A 19,764-nucleotide genomic window follows, 5' to 3' on the forward strand; every position below is an offset into this window, starting at 1 on the left:
TGACCCTACTCTGGACTATTGCTAAAGAAGAATTTACAACCTGATTGCCAACAAGTGATCCACACCACTTTTGCCATTCCGATTGCTATTTTCTCCCATCTTTTCCCTGTCACATCCTATTAGTTCTTGAAATTTTTCTGACCTGTTCAACTAAAAAGCATCATTTTCTCTTTGAACTCATTTTTATTGGCCTTATATTATTCTATTAATATTTTACTTTAAATTATAATTTTATATATAAACATACACACATAGACTCTCATCATATTCTTCCAACTGATTATGTAGATTCTTCAATGATAAGTTGTAGAATTTATATATTTTTCTATCTCTTACATGCCTGGAAACTAAAAAAAAAAAAATGGTTAATAAAATATATTTCAGGAATGGCACCTGTGGCTCAAAGGAGTAGGGCGCCAGCCCCATATGCCAGAGGTGGAAGGTTCAAACCCAGCCCTGGCCAAAAACTGGGAAAAAAAAAAATATATATATATATATATATATTATATATATAAAATATATATATATAAAATATATATATATTTCAGATAAATATTTTGTTATAAATAAAAATAATAAATATAAATATTTTCCAAAAGAGTCATATAGAACTTACTTATTTACCAGAAGTTTGCCTAAGCTCTTCTCTTAATAGCCTGAGATTCTGGATAGTAACACCCCATAACACAAACCAGTTAGTTAGTGGGCCAACACAAAGGCTACTTTCTTTGTAGTTACTAATGTTGTTCAATCAAAATAGATTAATTCTTTTTTTTTTTATTTTTATTAAACCATAGCTGTGTACATTAGTATGATCGTGAGGCACCATACACTTGGTTCATAGATCGTTTGACACATTTTCATCACATTAGTTAACATAGCTTTTGTAGCATTTTCTTAGTTATTTTGCCAAGACCTTTACATTCCACATTTACTAGGATTCACATATACCCTTGTAAGGTGCACCGCAGGTGTAATCCCATTATCCCCCTCCTTCCCCCTCCCTCCCCTCCCTTTCCCCTTTCTCCCTATCCTTAGGTTGTAACTGGGTTATAGCTTTCATGTGAAGGTCCTACATTAGTTTCATAATAAGGGTGAGTACATTGGGTACTTTTTCTTCCATTCTTGAGACACTTTACTAAGAAGAATATGTTCCAGCTCCATCCATGTAAACATGAAAGAGGTAAAGTCTCCATCTTTCTTTAAGGCTGCATAATATTCCATGGTGTACATATACCACAATTTATTAATCCATTCGTGGATCGATGGGCACTTGGGCTTTTTCCATGACTTAGCAATTATGAATTAGGCTGCAATAAATATTCTGATACAAATATCTTTGTTATGGTGTGATTTTTGGTCTTCTGGGTATATGCCCAGTAGGGGGATTACAGGATTGAATGGCAGATCTATTTTTAGATCTCTAAGTGTTCTCCATATCTCTTTCCAAAAGGAATCTATTAATTTGCATTCCCACCAGCAGTGCAAAAGTGTTCCCTTTTCTCCACATCCACGCCAACATCTCTGGTCTTGGAATTTTGTGGTATAGGCTAGTCTCACTGGAGTTAGATGATATCTCAAAGTAGTTTTGATTTGCATTTCTCTGATGATTAAAGATGATGAGCATTTTTTCATATGTCTGAAGGCCACGCGCCTGTCTTCTTCAGAGAAGTTTCTCTTCAAGTCCCTGGCCCAGCCTGCGATGGGATCCCTTGTTCTTTTCTTGCTAATGCATTTGAGTTCTCTGTGGATTCTGGTTATTAAACCTTTGTTGGAGACATAACCTGCAAATATCTTCTCCCATTCTGAGGGCTGTTTGCTTGCTTTACTTACTGTGTTCTTGGCTGTGCAGAAGCTTTTTAGTTTGATCAAGTCCCAATAGTGTATTTTTGAAGCAGCCTCAATTGCCCGGGGGGTCCTTCTCATAAAAAACTTGCCCAATCCAATTTCTTCAAGGGTTTTCCCTGTACTCTCTTCTAGTATTTTTATAGTTTCATATCTTAGGTTTAAATCTTTAATCCAGTGAGAGTCTATCTTAGTTAATGGTGAGAGGTGTGGGTCCAGTTTCAGTCTTCTACAGGTTGCCAGCCAGTTCTCCCAGCACCATTTGTTAAATAGGGAATCTTTTCCCCACTGAATGTTTTTAATTGGCTTGTCAAAGATTAAAGAACGGTAAGTAGCTGGATTCATCTCTTGGTTCTCTATTCTGTTCCAGACATCTACTTCTCTGTTCTTGTGCCAGTACCATGCTGTTTTGATCACTATCGATTTGTAGTATAGTCTGAGGTCTGGTAGCATGATTCCTCCTGCTTTGTTTTTATTTTTGAGTAATGTCTTGGCTATTTGAGGTTTTTTTCTGATTCCATATAAAACAAAGTATTATTTTTTCAAGATCTTTAAAGTATGACAGCGGAGCTTTAATGGGGATTGTGTTGAAATTATATATTGCTTTGGGTAGTATGGACATTTTAACAATGTTGATTCTTCCCAACCATGAGCATGGTATATTTTTCCATTTGTTAACATTCTCAGCTATCTCTTTTCTTAGAGTTTCATAGTTCTCTTTATATAGATCTTTCACGTCCTTTGTTAGATAAATTCCCAAGTATTTCATCTTCTTTGGCACTACTGTGAATGGGATAGAGTCCTTAATTGTTTTTTCAACTTGACTATTGTTGGTATATATAAAGGCTACCAATTTATGAATGTTGATTTTGTAACCTGAGACACTGCTGTATTCCTTAATCACTTCTAGGAGTTTTGTAGTAGAGTCCCTAGTATTTTCCAGATATACAATCATATCATCTGCGAAGAGCGAAAGTTTGATCTCTTCTGACCCTATATGGATACCCTTGATCGCCTTTTCTTCCCTAATTGTGGTGGCTAAAACTTCCATTACAATGTTAAAGAGCAATGGAGACAATGGGCAGCCTTGTCTGGTTCCAGATCTAAGTGGAAATGATTCCAATTTAACTCCATTCAATATGATATTGGCTGTGGGTTTGCTGTAGATGGCCTCTATCAGTTTAAGAAATGTCCCTTCTATACCAATTTTCTTAAGTGTTCTGATCATGAATGGATGTTGGATGTTATCAAAAGCTTTTTCTGCATCGATTGAGAGAATCATATGGTCTTTGTTTTTTAATTTGTTTATGTGCTGGATTACATTTATAGATTTACATATATTGAACCAGCCTTGAGACCCTGGGATAAAACCGACTTGGTCATGATGTATGATTTGTTTGATATGTTGCTGGATTCTGTTTGTTAGAATCTTGTTGAATATTTTTGCGTCTATATTCATTAGTGATATTGGTCTATAATTTTCTTTTCTTGTTGGGTCTTTTCCTTGTTTGGTAATCAGGGTGATGTTTGCTTCGTAGAATGTGTTGGGTAGTCTTCCTTCTTTTTCTACCTTTTGGAACAGGTTGAGTAGTATAGGTACTAATTCCTCTTTAAAGGTTTGGTAGAATTCTGATGTGAAACCATCTGGTCCCGGGCTTTTCTTTTTGGGGAGATTTTGTATGGTTGATGATATTTCTGAACTAGATATGGGCCTGTTCAACATTTCCACTTGTTTTTGTTTAAGTCTTGGAAGGTGACGTGCTTCCAAGTAACGGTCGATTTCCTTCAGATTTTCGTATTTCTGAAAGTAAAGTTTCTTGTAATATTCATTAAGGATTTTTTGGATTTCTGAGGAGTCTGTTGTTATTTCATCTTTGTTATTTCTGATTGATGAGATTAGAGATTTTACTCTTTTTTTCCTGATTAGGTTGGCCAAAGGTTTATCTATTTTGTTGACCTTTTCAAAAAACCAGCTTTTTGATTTATTGATCTGTTGTATTATTCTTTTGTTTTCAATTTCATTTAGTTCTGCTCTGATTTTGGTTATTTCTTTTCTTTTGCTGGATTTGGGGTTGGAGTGTTCTTCCATTTCCAGTCTCTTGAGATGTCCCATTAAGTTGCTTACTTCCTCTCTTTCCATTCTCCTGAGGAAGGCTTGCAGTGCTATAAATTTCCCTCTTAGAACTGCCTTTGCGGTGTCCCAGAGGTTCTGATAGTTCGTGTCTTCATTGTCATTTTGTTCCAGAAATTTGGCAATTTCCTTCTTGATCTCATCTCTGACCAAGCTATCATTCAGCATAAGGTTATTTAACTTCCATGTTTTTGTATGTGTATGCAGATTCCTGTTGTTACTCAGCTCAAGTTTTATTCCATGATGGTCTGAGAAGATGCATGGAATAATTTCTATTCCTTTAAATTTACTGAGGTTAGACTTGTGACCTAAGATGTGATCAATTCTGGAGTACGTTCCGTGGGCTGATGAGAAGTATGTGTATTCAGTTTTGTTGGGATGAAATGTTCTGTAGATGTCTGCTACATCTAAATACTGGATGGTTAGATTTAAATCTAGAATTTCTTTACTCAGCTTTTTGTTGGAGGATCGATCCATCACTGCCAAAGGAGTGTTAAAATCTCCGACTATTACAGAGTTGGAGGAAATCAAGTTGCTCATGTCTGTTAGAGTTTCTCTTATAAATTGAGGTGCATTCTGGTTGGGTGCATAGATATTAATAATTGAAATCTCATATTGAGTCTTACCCTTAACGAATATGAAGTGACCATTTTTGTCCTTCCTTACTTTTGTTGGTTTAAAGCCTATCGTGTCTGCAAATAAAATTGCAACTCCTGCTTTTTTCTGGTTACCATTTGCCTGAAATATGGATGACCATCCTTTCACCCTGAGTCTGTATTTGTCTTTTAAGTTAAGATGTGACTCTTGTATGCAACAAATGTCTGGCCTGAGTTTTTGTATCCAGTCAGCTAACCTATGTCTCTTTAGAGGGCAGTTTAAGCCATTCACATTAATGGAGAGTATTGATAAGTTTGGTGAAATTTGGGGTATTGAGTTTTTTGAAAGTCCAGTGGGCATTTTTTATCCTTTTGCCATTGTGGAAGTTGGAGTTTGATCAGAAGTTTCTGAGTGAGTTTACTTTTGTAGTACAGGATTGGGTTGGTTATTATGGAGGATAGGTCTGAGAATATCCTGAAGAGCTGGTTTAGTTATGGCAAATTTCTTTAGCATATGTATGTCATTAAAGTATTTAATTTCTCTGTCGTAAATGAAACTCAGTTTAGCTGGGTACAAGATCCGGGGTTGAAAGTTATTTTGCTTGAGGAGATTAAACGTTGATGACCACCCTCTTCTGGCTTGAAAAGTTTCAGCAGAGAGATCTGCAGTCATTCTAATGTTCTTCCCTTTGAAGGTAATAGATTTCTTTCACCTAGCCACTTTGAGAATTTTCTCCTTCATATTAACTTTAGTGAAGTTAATTATGATATGCCTGGGGGATGTCTTATTGGGGTTGAGTCATGCTGGGGTTCTGAAGCTATCTGCTATCTGAATTTCAGGTTCTCTAGTCATGTCTGGAAAATTCTCTTTCATAATTTCATGCAGAAGGGCCTCTGCGCCCAGTGAGGCCACTTCATCTGTTTCAGGAATTCCTATGAGACAGATATTTGCCTTCTTCGAGTTATCCCAGAGCTCTCTGAGTGAGTGATCCATTTTTGCTCTCCATTTCTCTTCCTCTTTGAGAGTTTGGGAGCGTTCAAAGGCTTTATCTTCGATGTCGGAGATCCTTTCTTCTGCTTTGTCCATTCTGTTGCTAAGGGATTCTACTGTATTTTTCATATCTTTGAGGGCTGCAAATTCTTGTTTCAGTGTGTCTAAGTCTTTCATGGTTTTGTCTTTAAATTCATTAAATTGTTGAGACAGCTTTTGAATTTCTCCACAAATTCCTAATTCCATTTTGTTAATCTTGTTTGTCATCCAAATTCTGAATTCAATTTCTGACATCTCAGCCAGTTGTTTGTGAATGGGATCTTCAATTATGTCTGCCATATCTTTCCTTGGGGGGGTTGATCTATTCTGGTTATTCATGTTACCAGAGTTTTTCCGCTGATTCCACCCCATGATTGTTTTACTCCCTTTGATTTTCCTCTGGTGTTTTGTTGAGGACTCATACAGTGCTGTGGCCTGAGAAACTGGGGCCCTGTTTGGTGTAGAGGGGCTAAGTGGTTCTGACTTGTTTTCAGCTGGTTTCTATGTGACCCTAGTGAAACAGTTACTCTGGGTTGAAGTCTCAGCTGTGGAGAAATACCAGCAATTAAGTCACCCCACCCACCACAGGCAACAAATGGAAAAGGAAAATCAAACCTTCCTACAACCACACACCCAGGACACCACCTGGATAGTCCCCAGGTGACTGACTCAGTTCAAAAGGTCCAAGTCAATTGTCTCAGTCAGCAGCTGCCTCAGGTGGGAGAGTTCAAGAGGTCCCTGGGAACTGGATCACAGGGGTCTGGTGACTGCTCTAAAATGGCTTGCTCCAGTGCTGCGTGGAGTCAGGAAGAGCCACCAGTAAATAGTTCAGTCTAGGAAGATTGATGCCTCCTTCCCCACCTTGCAGCTCTGTCACACCCAGTCGCTGCTAGCCCCGAAGGGCTGTGACCCAGTCAGTTGTCTGCAGTAAGCAGATACTCCAGGGGGTTGCACCTTCCTAAATCACAGGGTAGTCTGTGTCTACTCGACTAGGCCGCTATTCTCTGTCTTTATCCAGCAGGGAGTGGTGTGGCCTGTCAACCTCGGGCACTTGATGGAGGCTGGAGGTGTTCATTCAGTTCCAGCCCCACCCTTAGTTTATGTTACTGGGTGAAGGGAACAATCCTGTGGGAGTTTGTTTCTGACCTTGCCAGATTCCTCTGCAGAGGAGAGGCTGATTTGAGTTCCCAGAACCTGTGCCTCAGGCCCTGTCTTTAGTCCTGCGGGTTTGTATTCGCAGCGCGATCAGTTGTTGGCTGTAGCCTCTTGGCCTCCTTTGTCTATAGGCTGGTGATCCCCTAAGGGCCAGGTGCGTCTTAGGCTCAGTAGAGCGGTTCTCTGGATCAGCCCCACCCTAGCAGTTTCCCGGCTCTGTGGGTGTGTTTTCTAGTCCCCATGTTCCACCCAGGTCAGTACCATCTCAGGAAAACCCTTTACTCATGGGGCCTGTGTTTCAGTCCCAGGTCTGTTCCATGGGGGTTGCCATCTGAGAAGATGCTCAGCCTCATCTGGTTGCCCAGAAAGACAGGAGGAGAGGCTATGGGATATCTGGGGGTGGGCCTTGTTATTGCTGAAGACGGCTGTTGCTCTGCACCTCGGGGCAGCACCGCTCCAGTGTAATTCCCTCTCAGCTGACCGTTGTCTTCTCGCTCCTTTGCTACAGAGTCAGCACTGGCCAGCTGCAGTCCAGGTCCTGTCTACACCTCTTGAGAGTTCACCCAAGAATCTGGACTCCTGAGGGGGCAGGTCTCCAGATCACGGAGTGAGAGTGGAGGGGGGTGTTAGGAGCTCAGAGTTGCAGGTCATAACACCAAGCTCATTGAGACCAAATGAACAAATAAACAGATACAAAGGTTACCAGGCACATGGGCCCATAGATACAGAGACAGACGGAAACGCATAAACATACAAGCAATAGCCACAACAACAATATAAAAACAACTGCAATAAAAATAGTGATAATCGTAAAATCATTGAAAGAAAGGAAAAAAAGAGAGAAAAAAGTGGTGTTAGAAGGAATGTTAAGTGAGAATAAAGAAGAAATTAAAATTAGAAGACATAGAAATAAAAAAATATATCTATATAAAATGTAATAATAAAAAATTATCAAAATCTCCTCTAAGAAAATGGTGAGGAAAAATCAGACAAAAAGAAAACAACAGCAAAAAAACCCAAAAAAAACCCATGAAAACCAAAACCAAAACCAAAACAAAACAAACAGAAAAAGGCACCAACTGCAAAAATATTCTTGTGGTAGAAATATACCTATAAATATCTATATGTCTGCTGTAGGGATCAACTTTCGTAGGAATATATTCATACTGCAATATACTTTCTGGACACCAGGTGGCGCTGTGAGTGGTTTTGAGACTTATACCTGGTTTACAGTTTATACCGCTACCATGGTAACCACCTTCCATGGCCAATCGCCATTTTGGAGTTTCCTTAAAAGTTTGTCGCCTAAGAATTGTGCAACCTCGGCTGTTCTTTTCCGGACAGCAATTGCGACCGACCTTCCCACTCAGTGCAGGTGTCCACGCTTCCTAAGTCCCTCCACTCTGTTCCCAGGTTCCCCCGCAAACTGGCGACTGCAATCGGCCATAAGGGGGGTGGTGTTGAGTTCGCGCCGTATCTCCTGTAGCTGGTTCCCCGGGCTTCAGCAGCCAAAGCCGATCTGCGGCTTCAGTAGCTTCACGGCTCCAGAAGCCAAAGCCGGGTCCTAGGCTTCAAGCCGTGGTTGGAGCGCTCATGGGATTTATTCTAAGTTTTATGGTTCAGAGTTTTGGATGGGCGTCCGCCAGTTCGCTGCGCAGCGTGAACCGCCAGCCCCCTCCAACACCTGGGGGAAAGGTGCCCGCCCTTTTGGGTAGCTCAAATGTCTTTTTCCTGGGCAGGATCCCTTCCCTTCAATTGTCCAACAGTTTGCCCAGCTCCCTGTGGTTTTGAGTGGCTCTCCTTTCGGATGCCTCCCTCAGTTCAGGATTAATTACTTGTCAATTGGATTTTGTCAGCATTTACAAGCTGCTGACCTCCGTAGGGGAGGGGCCTGCTGGCCGGCACGGCCGAGCAGGGATGAATCTCTACAACAGAGTCTGTGATTTTAAATTACCCCTCATATATAGCAAACCGCCAGTTCGGTGGGCGTCTCCAGCTGTCTGTCCACTCCAATAATCCACACACAGGGAAGGTCCAGACTGCCTTTCCTCTCACCTGGTGGCTTGGGAGAGGTGGGCTACACGTCCATCTGTCCTGTCCACCATCATGCTCCGCCCCATCAAAATAGATAAATTCTTGATTTGACTACAGGCAGTCCCCAAGTTACAAACATACAACTTGTACTTATGAAGAGGGGGCTACTATAGGTAATAGGTAAATGTACCTGTTTCAACTTACATGCAAATTCAACTTAAGAACAAATGTATAAAACTTAACTCATTCATAACCTGGGGACTGCTTATATGGCTAACAAGTTAACTATAACAATGAATCAAATAACATTTGAAACTGTATTTGGGGGTTTGTGGGAAACTGAGTGCTTTTAAGATTAGTGGGTAAGGTATTAAAGCCTTAGGATCTGAATGCGGCTTTAGCCAATAATTTGTGCTAATGAAACTATTAGGTGATTCATTTTAAATTTCCCCCAAAGTTATTAGCTACAGAATTATTTTCCAAAATTATTCTGTTGGTGATTATAAGGCAAATAACAGGAGATTTTAAATCAGAGTAAATTCAGTCTTTTTTAAATAATTAGACATAGCCTTGGTCTTTATCTTTAATTAATATACTCAAATTGCTTTTATACTAAGATAAATTATGAAACTATAAAAGTATAAAATTCAATAAATATGTTTGGTTACATGAATACAATGAAATTATAAGTGCTAGATACAGGAGTACAGAAGTGAGGCATTATTTTGTGTTAATAAATTAAGAATTAATTGATTACATTTACCCTGCTTTAAGTTATCATGTCAGAACATTTTTAAAAACGTCTAAAGCAGTAGACTACTCTAGAAATGCTTCCCAGTTAAAAAAAAAAAAGTGGTGGGGGGCTTCATTTAAGAAACAAAACTTCTATTCATATTTATTTCACTGACTCCAGTAACATTTCTCCCAAAGTCATCTGTTAATGAATCATGGTCAAGTCATCTGGTAGATAACTCTCATCTAATCGAAAAAGCCCACGGTTCGAAGCATAACCCTCCAAAAGAAACATCTGTGAAAAGACTGGCTTAACTCTGCATGCTTTTTACTCTTTGTTTTATGATATCCTGATACCTTGAGTTGTATTAATCATATCATAGCACCATTGATATCACCTGCAATGTTATTTCAGGTTGGCAGATTATCTCATGCAACAGCAATGATCAAGCATCTACATGAAAAATGAGAAGAAATTTCCAAGACCCTGGGTTTCATTCTATTCCTCAAATACTCTATGCCTCCTATCAATGAAAAAGAGGTGCTACTTTTAAGGAGGGGGCACAAATAGCTATCAAATTTACAAGGTACAGAATACAACAACCTGATCACATAAACATGGTATATGACTCTCAGAACAAAACAATGCTATATGAAAGAGTAAGAGATAGTCCATTTACATGGAAAATGAAAGTTTGCAATAGAAAAGTATTTTGGTCCAACCCTCCAATAGCAGCACTACAAAATACACAGGTCAATAGTGGGAAAGATGCAAGGAAGGTTGCTCAAATAACGGTCTTTATCAGAATGTCAGTGTTGTTGACTCAGTATATTTTTAATATTTTAACACTTTATAGAAGCATACCACGTCACAGAGTGATAACATTGGAAACATTTTAGCTATCAAGTGGACTAAGTCTCTCCATTTTGTAGATGAGAAAAATGAAGCCCAATGAGTTGCAGTGCCTTGTTAAAAAATTTCACAGCTATATAGCAATAATAGAATTTGGATGATAACCCACATCTCCTTGGAATCTATATTAACTACTCCTCTAAACTGAATTGGTTATTTGGGGACACAAATATCACATACCTACTGTGTGAGGCATGGTGTCTCATGCCTGTAAACCTATACTCTGGAGGCCAAGGAAAGAGGATCCCTTGAGCTTAGGAGATAGAGACCAGCCTGAACAAGAGCAAGACCCTATGTCTACTAAAAATAGAAAAACTAGCCAGGTGTTATAGCAGGTGTCTGTAGTCCCAGCTACTCAGGAGGCTGAGTCAAGGGGATCATCTGAGCCCAAGAGTTTGAGATTGCTGTAAGCCATGATGCCACAGCACTCTACCCAATGCAACAAAGTGAGACTCAGTCTAAATATATATATATATATATATATATTTTATATATGTACATACTGTGCATAGACTGTATTTATGCTGAAGGAAATATATCACCCTCAGAGAAGGGAATATAATAAAACAGAATTAAAAGAAGAGAAAAAACACACAATTGGTCAGAGGAATGGAACAACAAAGAGCAGTCTTTCTATCAACAGCCTCTAAGCATCTCCATCCATGTGCTAGAGTGCCCTTTCCAACTGAGTGATTCATGAAGTTATTACAGATTTACCCTTTTGAACAAGTCAATTCTTTGTCTTTTCCCCTAGAATAAATATACAGTTACATGTGTTTACATTCCTATAAATGTATGAGATGAGACTTAAGTTTTCAGGATCTCATTCTCAAATTTTTAAGATTTTCATGAAAATTTGCACAACTCTCATTGATAGTGGCCCAGAAAAAGACAAAATAAAGGAAGAAGAAAAGAAAATATCTGACCTAAATAAAAGATACCAGGGTCCATTTGGGCAAATTTATTCATGTAAATTAAAAAAATTATGTTTTTACTTTGTTTTAATCTTAATGAATATTAATCTTAATAATGCAATTTACACAGCTATTTCAATTAATTTTTTGCCTTTTCATGATACACTCATTACTGCACATATTTTTCAAAATATACATCTAAGAGATAATGTCATTATCTGCACTGGAACACCATCACAAGATAAGCGTTCCCTGTTGCTAGATAAATGCCAAAGTAAAGCCAGACATTTATTGAAAGTAAATTTTGAGGCAAATTGAGAAACATTGATTGTAAGAAACTGTTCTAATACAGTCGCTTCATTTCTGTTGTACCAAATGATGCATGTTGCTGTAATCATTTTCTTTAACAGATTGTAGTGTAGTAGAGTGAAAGTAGCTTACAGTACAGTAGAGAAACTACATTCTGATCATTGAAGAGAACCCAACTTGGCATGAGATACAGCCAATCTAACAGCTGTTCATAGATAATAAGCCTATTTCCTGCTTCATCAAATTATGTGTACCAAATGATTTCTCACTAGCAGAGGCTAGTTGTATTCCAACTGTAAATAACGTCTGGCTATTGCATAATTTGGCTTGATATTTTCCCTTTTAAAGAGTTTTTGTACTGCATTTTAGAATTACCTCGGCATATATATATATACCCATACATATTATGTGTGTGTATGCATACATATTTTAACAAAAGAGATGCCTCAACTCTTTTGTTTACCCTTACAGATTACTAAATGTGCCAGAACAAATGTGTAGAAACAAAAATCTAGTCCAGATTTTGAAAATGCAGTGTATTGACCTTTCAAAAATTGGCTCTCAAAATACACATTTGCTATTTTGCAAACACATCCAAATTTCAGTGATGACAGCTCACTGAGAAAATTCTGTTCTAGGAAGTTCAACTTAGCATGGTGGGCCATTTAATTTGGCCAGAGAGAAAAAACAAGAAATCCAAAAACAAGCCTTCTGTAGAACTAAGGAAAAGTATAATTCACTGAAAGGAAATCCTTAGTGTATTGGTACTATGAAGAAAACAGAGAAAGGTCATTTCACTGGGGACCAGTCTTTCTTAAAGAGAAAAAGAAGAAGCTAAAATAAATTAATTGTCCAAACTTCTTCAATGTTCATAAGACTAGAAATACACTTCGACTTTGAAGTTTTATATTGTATATTTAAAACAACTTTTTGGAAACTTTCAAGTTCTGAAAGTCAAAGACAGAGAAACAAAATTCACCTGAAGAAAAACACATCATGTTTCTGGAGAGAACAAAGATAATAGAGAGTTTGAAAATGTGTTTAAAAGCAGTTTTGCTTACATTTTCTGGTCATAGGGAGGAAAGTAATACACCATAAAGCAGTGATAGGGTAACTTTGTGTGAGTTGTGTGTGTGCGCACATATGATCAGAGAGAGAGATACATTTCTTGCAAATGTTAAGATTCATAAATCAGACCTACTTAATCTTACCTCATAATAATGGGTACTGGAAAGAATATATTCTATGTCAGGGACTTTTAGATGTGCGTGCGAATGTGCGTGCATGTATGAATGTGTTTTAAATCTATACCGTATTCACTGTCAAAAATCACACTTAGGAAGTCCCATTACATTAGCCAACATTTTCTCTGATTTTAAATGAAGCCATAATGCATGTGCATATCTGGTACATTGTACAAAAATTAAAATACCATAGGTTCAGGTATTTAATATATTCACCAGTTGAAAGAGTTGTTCTATAACCTTAAGAAAGTTATTTCATCTCCTTAATTCATTTCTGTATCTCCAAAGGGTAGATAAATAACACTTACTATTTTGTAGGAGTTTTGTAAAAATTAAATAAGAATGCATAAGAAAATATCTGGTACAGTTCCAGTCCTGGGCATAGAATAATCACTCAGTTAACTTGTGTATCCCTTGATAGGCAGCAATATATTAAACAACCCAGAAATGGTGGCAAGAAAGAGCAATCCTGAGACAGTAACCACTTGTAAGACTGAAGTATCTGAGGAGGAAATTTGGTAGGCAAGGAGCCTGCAAGGTCCACATAGTACCATACCTGAGTGATGGATGTTAGCCTCCCCCATTTGCTTGAGAGGCACAAGGTCATGCGTCTTGCTAGCCTGGCTACTCACCTCAGCCTCAGAGACCTGCCATGCAGTCATGCACGGTTATCTCTGACACAACTTTGCACAATTACAGTAAAGACCAAGATGACGTACCTGTTTCTCTGTTCTTACTCTCCATGTAGATTGAGACAGGAAGAATTTTGTAAAGTAAATTTTTCTAAATAAAAGCAAAGAAAAGCAAACTTTTCCTTCGGCTTACTGACCTTTTTTCATCTTTTAGGCTGATGAGAAGAAAGATTATTGTTGTTACTGGTGCCTTTGGTGCGTTTATTTATTTGCTTTTCCTTCTCTTCATGTTTCTTTGAAAGTGTTGAGTAATAATAAGGGAGAACTTGCACCATCTTCAGTCTTTGCAGACTAGGTCTACGTAGCCTGCAAATCATAACTTATACTTTTACTTATGCTTTTGAAAGGGGGTTGTCAGAAAGTAAATCTTAAATTCCTTCTTCAGTAAGAATTCATGAACTACCAGTGACATTTGATATATTTAGACATCTGTCTTCAAGGACCTGAGCATTCCAGATGAAAGGTAAAAGGATCAATCATTTATGCATAAAGACAATTAATTTGTTTTTAAACTTGTGATCTAGATATTCAAGCAACATAGTGCTCACAAAATAAAATGAAAAATAAGAAAAGGCAATAGTACATGACTATGCTTGAATACTGAACCAGATATATATGGTACCCTTTGATCATTTACCTAGAGAATGATTCTCAACCCTAGCTAAACATTACAATCACCAGGAAAATTTTTTAAATACTGATAGCTGAGCTCACCTCATTAGAGATTTAGATTTAATTGGTCTTGTGTTAAGGCAAGATCCCCATTTTTTTAGGAAATTCTAATATGCTCCCAAATTTGATGCTCCCCGGCTGTTTCTAAGATGCTACTAAATTTTGAAAATCCACGTTGAGCCATTGTAGAAACTCACATTATATATGAGCACCTTGTATATGAAGAACTGTGATCTAATATTAAGAACAAAGCCTTGATAGTGCCATGGTTGTCTGTTTTGTTTTTCCTTCTATGTTGCAATTCGATGGTTTTATATTAAGAACAGAAGGGTATGAATTTAATAATAAACATCATCCACTGCAAACAACTAACAGCTGTCCTGTACGACAATTACTTAATCTATCATAGTTAGTATATAAAGGTTATGATGGGAATTTTACTGGGTGTTATAGGAAGTTTGGTGCAACAAAATTCTCAAAATTTCTTCAGAAGGGTTCTCGCTATAAATATTTTTCTGTTTCTGCTTTGGTCATGGCACAGTACGTAGCCATTATTATGACTATGCAGTTCTAATTGATCTATTGATTGTCAATAGATACTAATTTGGTTTCACTAAATTTGTTGTTGTTTTAAGAGATGAAGTCTCGTTGTTACCCAGTCTAGAAGGTAGTTGCCCCATCATAGCTCACTGTAGCCTTGAGCTACTAAGCTCAGACAATCCTCCCACCTCAGCCTCCTGAGTAGCCCTGACAACAGGCAGGAGGCATTACACATCTGGCTTCACTGATGTTTTCAGCAAGTTTGTGGACATTATGAATGACAATGTAGATATGAATGCCTTGTTCTAGTTTAGTAACCCTGGTGACCAATGTCATAAACCAGTCAAGTTTTACTATGGTGTTCCTCTAAATTATTCATCTTTATTTCTTAAGTATCCCACATGGTATGATAGCAATGTCCTATCATTCCTATTAAGTTAGACCTCTCACAAGTTTGGTGCCAGTTTATTTTCAAAGCCCAATTCCCTCTATTGCCTTTGTGAGGGCACACAGATTATAGTAGATTCATTGTAAAAATGGCTCTGATTCTTCTTCCATGAGAAGATGGAGTCTCTTTTTTCATCCCTAGAATCTAAGGGGGGCTGTGACTTGCTCTAGTGGAGGAAGAGACAATATGCAAGTTGAAGCCTATGCTTGAAGGGGCTTTGCATGGGTATGGTCTCTTCCTCTCCATGACCCCAGCTACTGCCATGGAATCAAGCCTGGACTAACCTGCTGGAGGAGGTGAGACTATGCGGAAGGAAACTCAGCGGCCCCATCCCAGAATATCCTTCAGCAGTTGACTTGCTTCTAATTATAGATGCATAGAGGACCCCAGCTGAATTACTCAAACCTAGCTAAAACCAAAAGACACACTCAGTATACCTGCCCAGTCATAAGATAAATAAATGATTATTTTTTAAGCCACTTGGTTTTGTTTGTTGCTACACAGTAGGATGGCCATAGACAATTGATACATAGACCATCTGACTTATAAATATTCAAAATATAAGACAAAACATTTTCCAAAGTATGAAGTACAAAGCCGACCAATGTATAATTTCTGTACACTTCCTGACTCTCCAGAAGAAAATGTGTTTACTCTGGTCATTCTCAATCACATACTCCTACAATTATAAATAACATTAAATTAATGCAGAAACAACTTAAATGCCCACTAATCCAGAAATGGATTGACGAGCTGTGGTATATGTATACCATGGAATACTATTCAGCCATTAAAAAAAATGGAGACTTTACATCCTTCGTATTAACCTGGTTGGAAGTGGAAGACATTATTCTTAGTAAAGCATCACAAGAATGGAGAAGCATGAATCCTATGTACTCAATTTTGATATGAGGACAATTAATGACAATTAAGGTTATGGGGGGGGAAGCAGAAAGAGGGATGGAGGGGGGGGCCTTGGTGTGTGTCACACTTTATGGGGGCAAGACATGATTGCAAGCAGGACTTCACCTAACAATTGCAATCAGTGTAACCTGGCTTATTATACCCTCAATGAATCCCCAACAATAATAAAAAAAAAAAAGAAAGTTACAAAAAAAAAATAATAACATTAAATTACACATGAATTATAGCACCCTATAGGAATGTAGCAGTACCAGCTAAGGCCAATCATAAAAAAAAAAATGCAGTTGACTTAGAACTTAGAACATAAAGCAGTCCCTACCACAAACTTTCAGACTAGCTGAAAAAGCAGGGTTTTTTTTTTTTTTATGGCATTGCACATTTACATGTTTGCTATATTACAATTTAGACTATGTACATTTCCTCCATCTAATTGGTAAAACTCAAGCCCCTTCAAAGAATCAAGTAGATTGCTTAGTTGTTTATACCATATGTCAGTACGAGAACACCCTGACCCTGACATTCTGAACTCTTTCATAGCCTACCAAATACAACTGTCAGCCAAAAGGGTATGAGGATCGGACACAAAGAGTGATTACCTAAGGGACCTGAAATAGATACTATTAAATTCATTTTGCCTCTTATCCAGAGCATGTGATTCCTGAACCTAACCACTGAGCTATGGCATGAAGTTAATTAAAACTTAATAACATACTAGTATGGAAGAAAAAAGAAATGGTTATTTCAGATTTTTCAATGGGGCAGGTCTTCTTCAAATGACTTTTTCCTTTATGCTATTTGTTCAACCATTATTTCTGAGTATGTAGAAAGGATCTGTCTTGCAAAATAATGAATGCTGGAAGACATTTTTAAGGAAATTTATCAGTAGTCCATTTCAGACATAATTCTAACTGCAATCAGGCTCACTGCATTTTCATCTAACAACTGTGAAGCTCTCATGTGTGATTTTGGAAGGTTTAGAGCACCACTATGTGGTCTCTTAGTGAGTATGTGAAAATGTGTATATATTTTTCATATATATGTATATATATAAATATACATGTATAATAATAAAAAAAGAAAACGATTGTGACGTTTCTCTTATTAAAAAAAAGATCATTGTTCACAAGAGTATGAAATGCAAATAACCTTCTACAAGAGTAAATGAAAACTTTGCATTTAATTGTGCAAAAACAAAAATAATTTAGTACCTAATTTTAACAAATGGAAAACGCATAGGGCATTTTTTTCTGAGGGATTCCATCTTACTGCATTCTGCTATTGTGTTTCATCTGCATGTGGTACATTACATTTAATGGAAATCACACAGTCCAATTATCTCTCCTAGGGGAAGAGGAGAAAGGAAAGAGGAGGTAGGGAAATCTATTGTAAACACAGAGAGATGCCTCCGGCAATCTAACAAGAGAAGAAAAAATAGACCCTGCTTTTCAGACATTTACATAAATCCCTCACTCTAAGTGCCTCTCTAGAAAGGAACTCCCAGAAGGGGCATAGTTTGACCTCACTAGAAGTGGAATCAAGAACTTACTTGTTCCTGAACTGGCTTCTGGACAGAGTGCAACTTTGCTGGTAGGTAAAATTGAAAACATGTTTCCCTTCCTAGCTGTTGTATCAAGTAAGGAACACAACTGACCCCATTCTTTCTTGACACTCAATCCAGAAGGCCAGTTGTAGAACTCATTTCTGCTGAAAGATGCTTTTGGCTGTCTAAAAGCACAATTCGGCTCCCAGAAGTTTTCATCTTTAAATAAATAGAGAATGATGTCACAATAGCTTCAATTAGGATTAGGAGGATATTCTAGACTCCTCATGTAACCATCAAGAGCCTAGGCTGTATTGACCAATATAGTAGATGCTAAAAACACATGAGCTACTGAAATTTTAAGTAATTAAGATAAATTTAAATTACAATGTACTCATACCAACCATATTTCAAGTGTTCACCAGATACCTGTGAATGGTGGCTAGTACTGGGCAGCCCAGGCAGGGAACATGTTCCTCAGGACAGAAACTTCTGTTGTACAGTACTAATCTATAATTCCTGAGCTCCACCTACATTTTGTAGGTATAAAACCAAGATACTGAGTGACAACCCAGTTCCAGCATTTCTTCTATGCCTTTTCCCTTTCTCCTACTAGTTACAAGAAATCTGTGTAATTCTGGTTATTTGTGCCAGCTGACCCTAAATCTGGGAGGGGTCCCATTTTCCAAAATAGGATCTTTTCAGTGCTTATGAAAGTGGAAAGAGATCACATGGAGAAAATGGAGATGATTTCCAGGACAGAGGGCAAAGATTGTAGTAGTGGGCTGGCATGTCTCACATCTACCTGTCATGGTTCTGCTCCCTTTTAGTCATAAAAGGGGCATTTATACTGTGTTTAGTGAGGAATGAAATTTGCAAGAAAATTGTAACTGAAGATAGAGACTTTCTGATGTCTACATAACCCTTAGTTAAAAATACATCTTTGGGATAGACAAATATTGTCTCTTCAAAGGGACCTACCTAATTTAAAATTGCAAATGTCCACTGGCCCCTTCCCCTAATTCTTTCAAGTCTCCATATGTGTTGTCTGTCTCTTCTGTTAGAATGTAAGGTCAAGGAGACATAGAATTTTATCTTCTTGGTCCTCTGATTTATCCAAACACTTAGGAAAATGTCTACCTATGGCAGGCTCTTAATAAATAAAATGAATACATGCATTACTCATCTCCAGTATGGTTCTCTGCCTATCCAAAGAAAAATAAAATTTTCCAAGTTACTTACAGCCGCTCTAGAGTTTGATGGCTACTACATCACCCCAAGTTCCCAGAGGAACACAGCTATTTACATTGACTACCTGAATCCTGTATCACGTTAGGTACACTTTAAGAATCTTATTCAATATCTTTTACCTTTCTCCAATTTATCTGAGGCTCTATTGTTCTTATCTATAATATAAGACTCCATTTCTTTTTCCCTAAACTTCTGAAGTAGCTCCCAAGAGTTCTACTACTTCACAAATCCAACCTGCATAAGCTGTAAGACTGAGCAAATCTCCATGAAAGGACTCTACAGGTCCCCTATCTGTAATACTCATGCAAATCTCTGCCTCATCTGCACCATCAAATAATTCTTGAGTCTTCTAAGCTTGTTGATAATAGATGCAATATTAATAAGACTCTCTCAATTGCAAGAAACAAGATATTTTTGGTTAGCAGAACAAAGGGCCTTCACTGACCCTGGATGTCTTAGGATAGGTTGAACAATCAAACCGTTGGGACTCAGGAGTGTTGTCCAGCCCAGTAAACAAGTAAAGCAAGGGGGTTCCAAATTTCCAAGACTCTGTGTACGAACTGCAGAAAGTCTTTCTCCATGTGGTGGAAACCTTACCATCACTAATTCTCAAAGATTCTGTCTTTCACATTCATTCCCAGAAGAAAGAGACGACCCTCTGATATCTTGATTTAAATCCCAGGTTGCAGACTGATTGCACTAGCATGGGATAGGTATTTCCAAATGGCAGGATTACATTAAACTAACATGCAGGACTAGGGAAAATGGGAGCGATTTTCAGACAAGTGCTGGAC

This window comes from Nycticebus coucang, chromosome 6 (assembly GCF_027406575.1).
Source record: "Nycticebus coucang isolate mNycCou1 chromosome 6, mNycCou1.pri, whole genome shotgun sequence".
NCBI lineage: Eukaryota > Metazoa > Chordata > Mammalia > Primates > Lorisidae > Nycticebus > Nycticebus coucang.